We start from the raw sequence: 13,890 nt of genomic DNA, 5'->3' as shown, positions 1-13,890 counted from the left end.
TTCTGATTTTAACTTATTTCATAAAATGTTAACTTATAATTCATAATCTTCGTGTTACAGAATCTGAATTGTCAATATTATTAACAGATAATAAAACTGTAGGCCCTATGGAAAAGTCAAAGTTAAAGCATAATTTATGTTAAATAAAAACAGAAATCCCATTTTTATCCTAAAAAATTTCCCTAAAAAAAATTTTTTTTTCCGTAGATTAACATTTGGCCGGACTCTGAGTTGTGGTTGACTTGGTATGAGTAGCCTCCAGTTGTGCCATTCTCTTCTGGCTCAAGTTCAAAAGATGTGGATCCACTCCGGAGCACCTGGATAAATGAACAGCTGGTCGGAAAGGGGAAGCAGCCAGGCAACTGATGGCAGTGCCTGAGGAAGCTCACTTGAGGACTTGTTGACATCACTGGATGACTTGTTTGTTTGGATCAGGAGAGAAACAAGAGCATTCACGGATGCCCTCCAAGAAATTTGCCATCTGTACTCTTGCCAAAAGCCACATCCTATAAAGTCATAAGCTAACTGCTCTCCACGCACCATTAGAGCCAAAATCAGGCTTACCCCATACTGGAAAAAAAATCAGCAAATGAAAATTATGACAAATAATTAACTGAAGTAATTTTTTTATGTCTAATAAAATATGACAGCTACAACAAAACAATGATCTTTATTCATCTAGGTAACTTCCAAACCTCCCACCAAGTCTTATATTACAAGACATATTAGGGTGCCCAGAGGAAAAACTCGGACACACGCAAGAGACTTGGTATTAGAAACACAATACACGTTTTATCAGTGCTTACTGCTCAGTCCCTCACCCTGCTAGATTTAAGCTATCAAATTCCAGTCAGTATAAAAAAAAAGGAAACATGCACACACAACCAAATGAAAGGATGCACATTTGCAAGCACAAACTTTGGGACGCAAAGTCTAATAGCTAGGAGTTCTCTTGCTGCAATTATGAATTCTTAAGGGAGCTAATACATAAAGTTTCATCCAGCAGTGATCACTAGTTTACAGAGGTTTTGGTCCAATCTACAGTAAATACTATCTCCAAACCCCCACTAATGGAGGTAATAACAGAGCAATTCAAACACAGCCATGGTTTACTTGAGAAGACTGGTAACTCAATAATGAAGGTAAAAAATATATTTAGGGTAATTTTTTATGAAGCTGTAATGAAAACTGTAAACATGAAACCCTAAAAATTTACTTTCAAACATATCAGTAAACAAATTAATCAATAGTGCACTGCCTTAAATGGCTGTGGCTAAGTTTAATTAAACTTCAAGTGTTTTGGTGATTATATACAATCAGGACTGAAAATATGCAAATATAAGTTAACATGGAACCTGATTTAAAACAGAAAAATGACAACTGGAGGAAAAAAATTATTTAACACAGCTGACATCTTAAAACTGTGTCTACATGGCTTTTGGTCTCATACATTGTCCAGGAAGTATCGGAAGGAGAGAATGAGAGAGAGAGAGTAGAGAGTCGAGAGAGAGAGAGAGCAGAAAAAAGGCCCCCCATCTCAGTAAAGTCAATATGTGGCATGTGGCCACATCACATAACAAGACAGTTTGGGGCCTGGCCTCCTAATACCTTTAAAAAAAAAAAAAAAAAAAAAAAAAAAAAAAAAAAAAAAAAAAAAAAAAAAAATCTGCTGGTGGTGACTAAAACTCATTAGTGGTATCAGAGATCTTGGTGAAGGCAGATATGAGAAAGTCTGAGTCTTTCATCCAAAAAATATTCCTTTTTTTTTGTTTGGTATTGGTATGGTATATGAAAGTTCCCAAATTCTTACTGTCCAAAAAAAACACAACCATATTAAAACTACTTGAGCTTTTGTTATTGCACATCATTGGTAGAAACCTTTGATAACATAGTTATGCACTATACAGTACTACTCATTAACATAATCATAATAAATAAATTATAAATCAACAGTCTTATAAAATAAATTTTAAACCAATTTGTATTTTTCGTAGCTCACAAACCTGGTGTCTTAATGTAAAGGGAATTTTCTCAATCACCTAGCTGGAGTGTGGTTATTAATAGCATAAGGTTTTGGTGGGAACGGATTTAGATGAAATTTTTACCAGATTTTTAATGAGTTCAATACATTGGTGTATTCACCCTCCATAAAATCAGCAGAGAAACACACACACACCAAAACACTATTGTTGCATTCACTACTTTATTGAACAGCTTACTAGACCTTCAAAGAACTTACTATGAAATAACAATTATGGGAGCATGGAAAAGATAATGACTCAGATTTCCCCATGATTACTAAAACCAAGCATGGTTCTCCCTCACTTCAACACTCTAGGGGATGTCATGGGAGGAAGGATTGCTTGAGGGCTGATTAATGAGGCTTCACGATATCCCTAAAGCATATTTAGGTGGATTTGTCTGTGTGAAATGAGCGCCTTACCAGACTGTAGCGGAACAAAAGCTTTCTACCCCTCAAATGCATCTCTCAAAGCAAAAGCAGACTAGTAACCTAAGATAAAAGTCAAACCTACGACAGCAGGATATTTTCCTACAACATAATAATGTCTGCTCTTTATTTTATATTTCATCGTACGAAAAAGGAAGGCATTGTCCAGTAGTATTTAAGTACTGTGCTGTACTGCATTATTCAATTACACATCGTTTACTTTGTACTGTATTTTTTTGACAATTTGATTTTTAGACAAATTAGCACTGGAGAGTTATTATTACTCTTCAACAAGACCAAGAGCATATTTTTTTCTAAAGACTTTCCAAATGGATCTGTTTCTTAAATGAAGGAGTGAGAACTAGAGAAACATTAATTGAAGAGTATTACTTCAGTTACGTAGCAAAGACCAAAAAGAAGAAAAACGGATGAAAAAACAAAAAAAACATAAATTAAAATTTAAACCGCATTTGGTACTGACAGGGAGAATGCTGCAACTTTGCTTTTTCAGTACAATTTTTAAAGTATTTGCTATACAAGGTCCAGTCTAAAAGTGATTTTACCCATACGAAACCAAAACTTTCTAAAAAAGTGACAAAACATAAAATTAAGAAGGAATATCTGTGCTGACCGATGCATCTCTAATTATAAAAACTATCTGTGCTGACCAACGCATTTCTACATATACAAACTTAACCAACAAGACTAAATAACTGCAAAAATAATACCAGGAACAGTAACTATGCAATATCTGTGCTGACCAACGCATCTCTGAATATACAAACTATCTGTGCTGACCAATGCATTTCTAAATATACTTACTAACTTAACCAACAAGATTAAATAACTGCAAAAATAGTACCTTGTTATAGAGAGCGGAGACTAAATTTGTCTTCTGTGGTGCTTCCCCACATCCCCGTGGAACAAGAATATCGGCTATCTCCAGTAGTATACCATCATTTGCAGAAGCAATAAGTCGGTCTGCGATGGGCCAGAAGAGAGGTCAAGAGCTGATCATGGTGGTATCCTTCTTTGTCAACACGGGCATATTTTGGCAGTATAGTACACACTAACTTGGTGTAAAGCACTGTCATCCAGCCACATCAACAGTCGATGCAACAAACTCTGAAAATACAATAAATGATATGCACGTTGTTAAACATATAGCATTGCAATACACCTGGCTTGGTTCAAGTGCTAATTCACATCAAGGCCATCTTTTATTTCAAGAGAAAATTTCACATAAAGCTTTACCTTTTTTTTCCTTTCCTGGATACCAACAGAAGCTGCAATAATCTCTCTGGGGGTGAAGTACATGTTTCCCACAACTTAACAGCCTGCTGACGAGACTTTGTTTTGTAGACATCTCTGGTTGGACAGTCCTGGTAAGTGGCGTATCTTCCTTTCCAAATCGTCAAGATCCATGATTACATTTATAAAGCTGAAAAAAAGAACCCAGGATGACATCTCAATGTACACACATTCAAAAATAAGACTGAACAAGGTAACATAATCCTACAAATAAAATTTAGAATACAAAGCATTACTGTTTACGATTAAGAAGGCTCACAACAAAGTAAATATTACAGTGGGGCCTCGTTTAGTTGTGGATCAGCAATCACGGATTCAGTTAATCACGGATTTTTCCTTGGGACCCACATTCTCAAACTATATCACTGGTATGAATCACAGCATCGAGGGCTTGTCTGTTGTAGGCTAAGCCTCGTCCGGTTTCAGATAAACCAGCAAATGCATGAACAGATTCACATTATGATATAACTGACAATAAAGGTAATAAAACCATTCTCACCTTATATATTATTGGCATATCCTCATAATATATAGCCTATTCATGGAATAATTCCACATCATTGACATCAACTTGTAGTTGAGCGGCCAGCAGAAATGTAAACATTGAGCACTTAACAGCACCTTTGTCATTCTTAACCTTTTAGAAATGTTAATAGTAGTAGTGTAAATACAGTAGTAAAATAACTTTAGGAAAACATTAATTTTCAATTCGAACTTCATTATGTGGTATAACGTAATCAACTTCTCTGTACGCTGCAGTCATACAAACGATAATTGTCATAGACTATCATATTGTTGTTTGTGATCGGCGACGAAGCGTAAAACGTAACAAAACCATTTTTACCTTATATATTATTGTCATATATTCATAATAAAACGCATATCTTATATATTATTGGCATATCTTCATAATAAAAAGCCTCTTCAAGGAATAATTCCTTGGGGAATGCATTTTTCAAAAGACATAAATGATATTGTTATGATACAATAAAGTTTTATGCATACTTACCTGGCAGGTATATATATAGCTGTATTTTCTGAAGTCCGACAGAATTTAAAAAAACTTCCGACACACGCAGTGGTCGGCCAGGTGGTTAGTACCCATTCCCGCCGCTGGGAGGCGGGTATCAGGAAACCATTCCCATTTTCTATTCATAATTTTTATTTCCACTGTCCCCTGAGGGAGGTGGGTGGTGGGTACTTGAATATATATATACTGCCAGTTAAGTATGAACAAACTTTATTGTATCATAACAATATCATTTTGCTCATGGAACTTACCTGTCAGATATTATATATAGTTGAACCCCACCGTTGGAGTGGGAAGGGACAGAATAGAAGGATTTTGGACACAAAATGCATGCAGATGATTTACATCTTGGTTCCACCTGTTAGCATAGCCGACTTCGTGATTACTGTCACCCAAGTCTGCTTCTGCTTTTACTAGAGTTGCCAGCGAGGTAGAGACCTATAAAGCTGGTGCACTCAGATGATCTGTCAACAGGGGCGTGACCACAATGTGACTAGACCATATTGACCATACCATGAGGGCTAAGAAGTAAAAATAAATATATATATATAATTATATATATCACCACCTGACCAACCTAGCAAAGTTAAGTGTTGTTAACTAGGCTTTCAGAGTTAAGAAGTCGCCGTTGTCAGCGACTCCACAACTAAATTAAGAGCTCTTCCTAAAAAAACCATTTTCTACAGGATAGGATGAGTAGTACTTCTTGCCCCAAGATTGTGTCTGCAGACAAACGTATGGCCCTAGCGAGCAGCAGATCTCATATGCCATTCTTCACATCTCGCAGGGAGTGTGAAGTGAACCCGAGAGTTGCTTTGCTAAAATATGGTACTCAGGATGTTGCTGAGTGCCATGCTCTGTTGAATGCTTCCGAGGCCGCGCCCTCACCTCGTGAGCATTGATAGATAAAAATTTATTTTTCAAATCTTTGTGCAAACACAATGAAGGAGCATTTTTTTTTTTTTTTTTTTTTTTTTTTTTTTTTTTTTTTTTTTTTTTTTTTTTTTTTTGTTTTTTTTTTTTTTTTTTTTTTTTTTTTTTTTTGGGAAAGAAAAACTCCTTAACCCTAAAACCAGGGTGTACTTCGATATGGGCAAGTCTGGTCTTTTTCGGAACATTGCAGATTGCCCGACTGACTTCGACTTTCTTGATTTTAAGTAGATAAAACTTGAGAGACCTGACAGGGGCACAGGACTCTCTCTGGCTCCTCACCCCACTAACTTGTGCCATCCTTGCTTCCAAGATCCTGGCCCAAGGACAAAAAGGGTTTCCATTCTTAGGCCATAACGAAAGGCTTAGAGAGCACACCTCCTTGTGTTCTCTAAAGCCAAAACTTGTGACGATGGCTTAAAATCTCACTAACCCTCTTTGTCGTATCTAGGGTGGTTATTGAAGAAGGCCTTCCTGATCACATACAAGAAGTTAACAGGCAGGAGAGGTTCGAATGCTTTGACATCAAGAACTTCAGACTACGTCTGTACTAAAGTCAGGTGAACGACCAGTTGACCAGTCAGACGCATCAAGGACAGCAAGGCTGTACCCTGAAGACCAAAAGGCACTATTCTTAGCTGAAGGATGAGTGTCTGGACTGCCTGGGCGATTCAATCTAAGCAAACCTTGGGGGGTGTACAACGCAACCCAACGTCGTCCGCAATCGACTTCGTCAATAAGAAACTCAGGGCTACTATATGTCGCCTGATCTCGCACGAAGTGTCTGACTCCGAGAAAACAGGCGAGACAAAAAGTAGATGGTGAGCTAGGAATCGAGATTCCACAGACCTCAATGATCGTGAAGGTCTTTGTTGTTTGACAGATGCAAATCTGTCAAACAACATTCTCTGTTGTCTGTTCGCACTGGCAGAATTTTTCAACTCTCGGCAACCGCTAGACCACTGGTAGTTCAGGTGATCTCCCCCACGTTCCCGTGGCGCTGGTACTTGGAACTAGTATTCCCGTTTTCCTCAGATTTTCTCGAACCCTGTCTCCTGAGGGGAGGAGGGTGGGAATTTAATTATATATACCTGCCAGGTAAGTATGCATAAAACTTTATTGTATCATAACAATATCATTTTTATGCATGACACTTACCTGGCAGGTATATATATAGCTGATTGACACATTTGGAGGTGGTCACAGACAGCAAATATCGTCATAATTCAAAAATTAACTTAATTTTTTAAATTATTTATTAAGTTCCTTACCTGCTAAGGTAGCTGACTTCGTAGGTCCTGCCTCTTAGCCTGGCTAAACCTTAGTAGCTCTCAACTAGGATGTGACCTGTTTGTTGAGAAAGCTAACAACAAGGGTCTGACACTGGGGGACGTGACCAATTTTTGTTGACAGGAAACCCTAGCCCTCTCTTACCAGGGCATTCATGCTAGGATAAGTTAGACCACCTGAACCACACAAACAAAAAAAAAAAAGCTAACGTAACACATTACACTTCACATACTGAAGAGGAAATAACCCTCTCAGACAACCATAAAAAGAAACACCACTTAATTAAAATACCTAGCATGTTAGTAATCTATCGAGACGATTTCGTACGGACTTTGCAATCCTGTAACGAACCTCTAGATGATTGTTACATTCTACGCCTGTTGTTATAATAGGCTCTTTCTCGTAAACTCGAGCAGGGACCGAGAGAAGATACTTCTTAAGATATGAGAGAGCTGTGGAATATCAGTTGATGTGGACCACTGGTTCCAAAACTCGTTCGAGGACTGGAGGGACGACCGAATTGCATTTACTTCTTTCAGATTAAGATCCAGGACATCTGAAACACTATCCAGATGTCCGGCACCTCCTTCTATCATGACGCACTGAGAGATGTTCAGAATAATTCCTAGATCTTGAATAATATTTTTTTTTTTCAGTTTCCCGGTAGTAAAAATCAAAAAACTGTGGTCTGAATTGCAGTCTTATTTCGGGGGTGGAAACAAAAAACTTCTTCAGGAAAGGAAATGGTCCCCCAGCAAGCTCATCCATTCCCTCCCCGAGTATGCTTACTTCCCTATAAGGCTGCGCTTTGCCTAAGCAGGAGAGCATATAAAAGTGCAATGTTGCGGTAGACTCGTAGTTCTATACCGTGCGGTAACGAGCACCGAAAGGATTAAGAGATTAACTCTGTTGGGAAAAAACATAGTAAGGCAAAAACTAATGCAACGGTTATTGACATTCACGTAAGAGAATCCCCTCAATCTTAGGCTAAAGTCCGTGATTGTAGGGACAGAGATACAGTTAGGTCAGTCAATCCCGCAGGAGAGACGTAACCGCCAGCACAGAGATACGGTTAGTCAGTCAACCCCGCAGGAGAGAGAGACGTAACCTACCGCGCATGACAGCGCACGATCTGTTACTGGCTCGGTTGGAACTTGGACAGTCAGACACAGCAGCAGCCAGCAGCTTACGAACGTCGTCTCTTAACTTTATGTCTGGGTTGCCAGCTACCCACCCTATTCTACGGAATAAAATTTTTTAGTCCGTTATTTTTTTTCTGAACAAAAGAGACTCTCAAAAAGCTGGTATATTTAAAGCGAAACAGAAAACGCTAAATATATAGATGCGTTTGTGTCGTCAGAACACTACCATACAACGGTAAAAGATAAATCGGAAACTCCTGGAAGGCTGCAGGGAGTGACGATTAAATGTCCTTAAAATAGTAGACAATAGACCTCTCGGTTGCCATCCGAAGAGGTAACTACAGCAAGCGTGTATGACTTGAACCAACCAGTAGTAAAATAACGCAAGGCAAAAAAAAAATTTTATTATATCACAATAAAGTTTGTTCATACTTACCTGGCAGACATATATATAGCTGAATTCGGAAATACAGCTACAAAATACATATCTGACAAGCAAGTTTCATGAACAAAACTTAGAGAATCGAAGCAGACAGTCAAGCTTCTTAAGATACTGGACTAAGCGTTCATTGACGTAGTCTACCAGTCTATTTCTTGTACGAGTCTGCGAATGAGGAAGGAGAGCTCTTCCGAACCTTGTCCTTATTCGCTTACGCAATATCAAGTTAATGAGATGTTTGTCAATGAGAACTAACCCATTAACGGTACAGAGAGATATTTTGTCAATGAGGGGAGACCCACTTACTTGACAAAACGATAGTATATTGTCAATGGGGGAAAGTCACTGAATTGACAAAACGTAATCCAGGAAGTCGAGCCTTTTATTTTTCGATTCCCGTCTCAAACAAGGAAGGGTGACAAGAATCCTGTTAAGAGATGGTGGTCTTCTTACGGTAGGTAGAACGACGATGCTCAATCGGCATGGAAGTCTCGACTAGAAAACTAACCAAAATCTATCATCTGAAAAAACCCTTTCAGATGGTCTAAAAAGCTTTAAATTTATTGGCAGTATGGCAAAGGAAGTCCTGTCTTGCGCTTTCCTGAAGAGCGTCCTTTTGATGAGTGCCTTTGCAAGAATCCTACTGAACGTTGCCGAAAATCCTGACGTTCAGGACGTCGAGCCTTTACATAACCCGTAACTGTCTTATCTCAAAGTCTTGACTGAGGTAGAGAAAAACGAGATCTTCCCTTGAGCTTTCCTTAACTCCATCCACCTTTGCGAAAAGCAATATAATATTGACAGAGACCTCTTGAAATTCACGAAACCCGAGGTCTTGCTGGGTTTCGAAGACGAAGTTCTGTTCACTTTCTTGAGGCTCAAATCTTAAACAAGAGCTTGAAGAGTTCAACAGAAACATTCTGGTGCGCGCTCAGCGTCCACTGGCGAGGACGCTCGGCGTCCTGGTGCGCGCTCGGCGTCCACTGGCGAGGACGCTCGGCGTCCTGGTGCGCGCTCGGCGGCCACTGGCGAGGACGCTCGGCGTCCACTGGTGAGTGCGTCCATCCGAGCGTCCTGTTCAAGCCGATCGTCCAAATAAGCGTGCAGAAAAGCGTCACGCTCCTGACAGGCGTCAAAAACAGCGAGAGAAACTGCCTTCTTTTCCCTATTTCTTGGTGGAAAGAAGTACACGTGATCAGGCAACTTTCGCCTTCTTCTCACTGAACACATAACGAGGGAGAAGGGACGTGAAGCGTCCTCTTCTATAAAGCTTCTTAGAGGGCGCGAGTCCTTCGAGAGCTCCAACCCTTGTGCGGGGAGGACGCCTCGGAGGACGAGAAGCAATCTTTCAGGATTCGTGCATGTGCACGCAACTTTGGCAGTCTGGGGATTTTCATCAGAAACTGCCGAAGGCACGCCAGATCGGTGGGGTTTCCCTGTAACCCTCCTTCGGCTTTCGACATGCCCTCTCCCTTGGTTCTGGGAGTTCGACAGAGGTCTAGACCTAGAGGCGTTATAAGGCCGATCTGACGCACCCTCCACTACACAAGGGGCACTGTCACTACACTTAGCCACTTCACTATTGCTCTCTAAAGCAAGCACTTTCGATTCTAAGTTACGAATCGAAATAGTATAAGAGAAAGGGCAATAACCTCTACAGACACTGTTTTAGGGCCCGAAGGCAACATTACAGGGTTAGGCGTAACAAAAACAGAAGTAGAACTCTTCACAACAATGAAGGAGAGCGATCACCTCTCGCAGACATAGTCATAACCCGTAGGCCCATACTAACAGCGTAGGCAAAATAAAGTCTACCGGAAGGTAGTTGGGGCAGTATCACTACCCTGAACTTTCGTAATTGATTAATTGCGTACATACTAAACAAACTTTTTCCTTACGGAATTAGACACGTTTACTGTTTAATTGCGTACATACGAATCATACTTTTTCCTTACGGAAATAGACATATTTACTGATTAATTGCGCCCCCCAAGTGCGGAACTACCGAAGCTTTCGGTAGCCACACCCTATCTTTGCAGACAAACACCCTCTGAAACTAGCCTAACTAGATTCAGATATCTTAGCAAAAATGAATCAAATTCAAATCAATTTAAGATAGCGTATGCCTAGCCACAAATCCAAGTAAATAAATTAAAAGACAATTAGGATACTTAGCTTGTCGGCAAATGAAGTTTCCAAAATCCTAAGCCGGAGGTACTGAAACAGGTGTTTTCAGTACCGGCGACAGAAAATTTATGAATAGAAAATGGGAATGGTTCCTGATACCCCGCCTCCCATCGGCGGGGAATGGGTACTACCACCCTGGGCCGACCACTGTGTGTCGGAAGTTTTTTTTAAATTCTGTCGGACTTCAGAAAATACTAGCAGAATATATATATACCTGCCAGGTAAGTGTCATGCATAAAAATACACTTTACATGTTTACAGCATGCAATGATTACTTTATTTTGATGTGATTACATTAATATTCCAGTATGGTACTCTAAGCAGTACAGTAACTATTTTTTTTTATTATAAATGTATATTCATTCACGAAAAAATATCCTATGACCACCGTGACGTCACCAAACCTAGTCTTGTTGGTACGAGCAAGATTCACTAATTACTGTGTTTTTTTCTTCTTTTTCATGACTAAATGCATTTTAGGATACACTCATTTAAAAATTTTCAAATACTGTACTATGAATGTAAATAGCCATATCTCTCTCTCTCTCTCTCTCTCTCTCTCTCTCTCTCTCTCTCTCTCTCTCTTCTTCTCTTTCTTCTTCTCTCTCCCTTCTCTTCTCTTCACTTACAGAAAAAAACTATAATACTGATCTATTATTCTGTGATTTACGAAAATGTTCTTCAATACAACTTTTATAGTTGACTCAATGATTATCACATTATAACAGTATACAAAAGAATATCTTATTCACTGTCCACGTTTCATTTCTTATCACCATAAACTTACTTAAAAAAAAATTACAATTTCATTGTTATTCTAAGCTAGTAACAGTATTCCTCGTCCTAAGCTGCTCTCTCAAGCTATTCAACAGTTACTCTCATCCTAAACTGCTCACTCAAGCTATTCAACAGTTACTCTCATCCCAAGCTGCTCTCTCTCTCTCTCTCTCTCTCTCTCTTCTATTAATTCTCCCTCTCTCTCTTCTCTCTCTCTCTATCTCTCCCTCTCTCTCTCTCTCTCTCTTTCATGAAATATGAATTACTGTATCATATTATAAACTATTATGTACAAAACGTCCATCAGCTGATTCTAAACGTAACCAAAAGACAAAAATAGATTTTTATTGCTGTATTTTGCTGTTTATACATTAATATTATAGCTGGGTGCTGTAATATTTACAGTAAATCATGTTTTTTTTAATCATAAATATGTTCATTCACAAAATAGATATACTATGTACTTTTAGTTTGGTGCAGCAAAATAGAAAGGAATTGTTAGGTAACATACTTTTGTTTGCTGATCTGATGAAGGGGAAAATTGAAGATAGGAAAGAATAACTTTGAAACTGTCTTGAATTTAGTTTTAGAGTGATAGTTGAAGACATATTTGGTCCTTGAACTGAAGTAGGCAAGTTATAAACACTGAATAGTGGTCTTTGGGTGGGTTAATTATTAAAGTATGCAAAGTTTTAAAGCAAAATTTTTTAGGGGTGGGGTACCAGGATAACTCGGGTATTTACTTATCACGTGGGGTTCTGGGCCCTATCCCCCGCGATTATCGAGACCCTACTGTATTTACTGACAGCTTCTTTAGGACAGAGCATACAAAACTTGGCTTTTTTCAACTCGTGGAAAGATCCAACCACACAAGAAAATATTCCATATTTCTTAATCATATCTGCCTGGCAAGATAAAAATACGTTTACAGCTTTATCATAAATCTGTCCACTTTGCCTATTACTAAAATCAGAACTTGATCAAAGTTCCATAAGTATTAAGAAAAATTCATTGTATCAACTAAGTACCTTTACAACTTGGAAACTTAATTATCACACATTTATACTTTTACCAGTGAGAGTGCCATTGCATTCATAAAACCAATTTACTGATTTTAATCACACATACTAGAAACTCTGACTGACAATGTCATGTTATTTCCAAGCAATATCAGCGACAGTAATGCCTCTGCAAAACCTACTGCCATTTCAAAGCAGCCACTCCAAACATACTGACCTTTTCAATATGTAGCACATATGCCTGTGCTTTCTCATTTCTCTCTGCAGAGGAGTAGTTGGATGCGATGGATCAAGATGTACAACCTCTAAGTCTATTATCTTCCTGGGAGCATTGACACTCACAACTTGCAATTTCCCAAGAGAATTCTCCAGTCTCGGGGTTCATATCCCGCCCTCCATCTTTTTCCCCCGATCTGGAAGCAGTAGCTGAAGCCCATCTATAGACATGACCTCCTCCTCCCTTTTTCGCTGTTGTTTCACGCTGTACATCTAAGGAAAACAATGTATATGTATATGATTAAGTAATACTGTAGATATTCTGTCTTTCCTAAACCATAAAACTGCAGAAATTTCACCTTCAAAGGGACTTGCAAATAGAGAATTCCCTTTTTATTCTACATTACTCAGTTTTCCCTGTCAAAAGAAAAACAGAAAAAAAAAACCTCAAAAAAACAACTACTTACTGCCAAGACTGACTGAAATCCCCATGTACAATTCAAATAATGTTTAAAAACAGTAATCTTTGCTACACAAAACAAACGAACATAAGAACAATTTTGTATACCAAAATATGCTGCAAATCCCAAGTATATTCCCATATTCCCAGTCTTAAAAATGAAAAAATCCAAAGTCTATAGAATATGTAACCCAACTGACCAACTAAAACCTTGGCTTAATCACATCTGCAACAAAACAACTGAACCATCTAGCAAGACAAGGATTAGGGAAGGAAGCAACTCTTTTAGGCAAAGTCAACCAACCCAAAAACCAAAAAAGCACAGATTTTGGGATACACTACACGATAAGTAACCATTTCATTCCTCTTAATGGATACCAAGACTTGATTACATTATTTGCACAAGCGAAGACCTCAACAAACAATGAGAAAAGTGCTCATAGAACATTAAAAGGTTAATACAAAATACTACACGATATTCACGGTAAAACATTACATACCTAACTATCTACTGTAAAATCAATGCAACCACCTAGTATACTAAATGTTTTCATGAAAACCTGCATTTCCTTACCACATAATAATAATCATCTTGATATGGATTATCTGAATTCAGCTGCATAGCCTGAATATTCTTCAG

General features: G+C 38.6%; 1 pseudogene; it reads right to left on the bottom strand.

Moving 5' to 3' along the window:
- Positions 1–204: 204 nt before the first annotated feature.
- Positions 205–13,890, bottom strand: part of LOC135197138 (protein PAT1 homolog 1-like) — a 91,135-nt pseudogene continuing 77,449 nt past the window's right edge.

The sequence above is a fragment of the Macrobrachium nipponense genome, chromosome 18 (assembly GCF_015104395.2).
Source record: "Macrobrachium nipponense isolate FS-2020 chromosome 18, ASM1510439v2, whole genome shotgun sequence".
In the NCBI taxonomy this organism is placed as follows: Eukaryota; Metazoa; Arthropoda; class Malacostraca; order Decapoda; family Palaemonidae; genus Macrobrachium; species Macrobrachium nipponense.
This window is presented reverse-complemented; position numbering and strand designations above follow the sequence as displayed.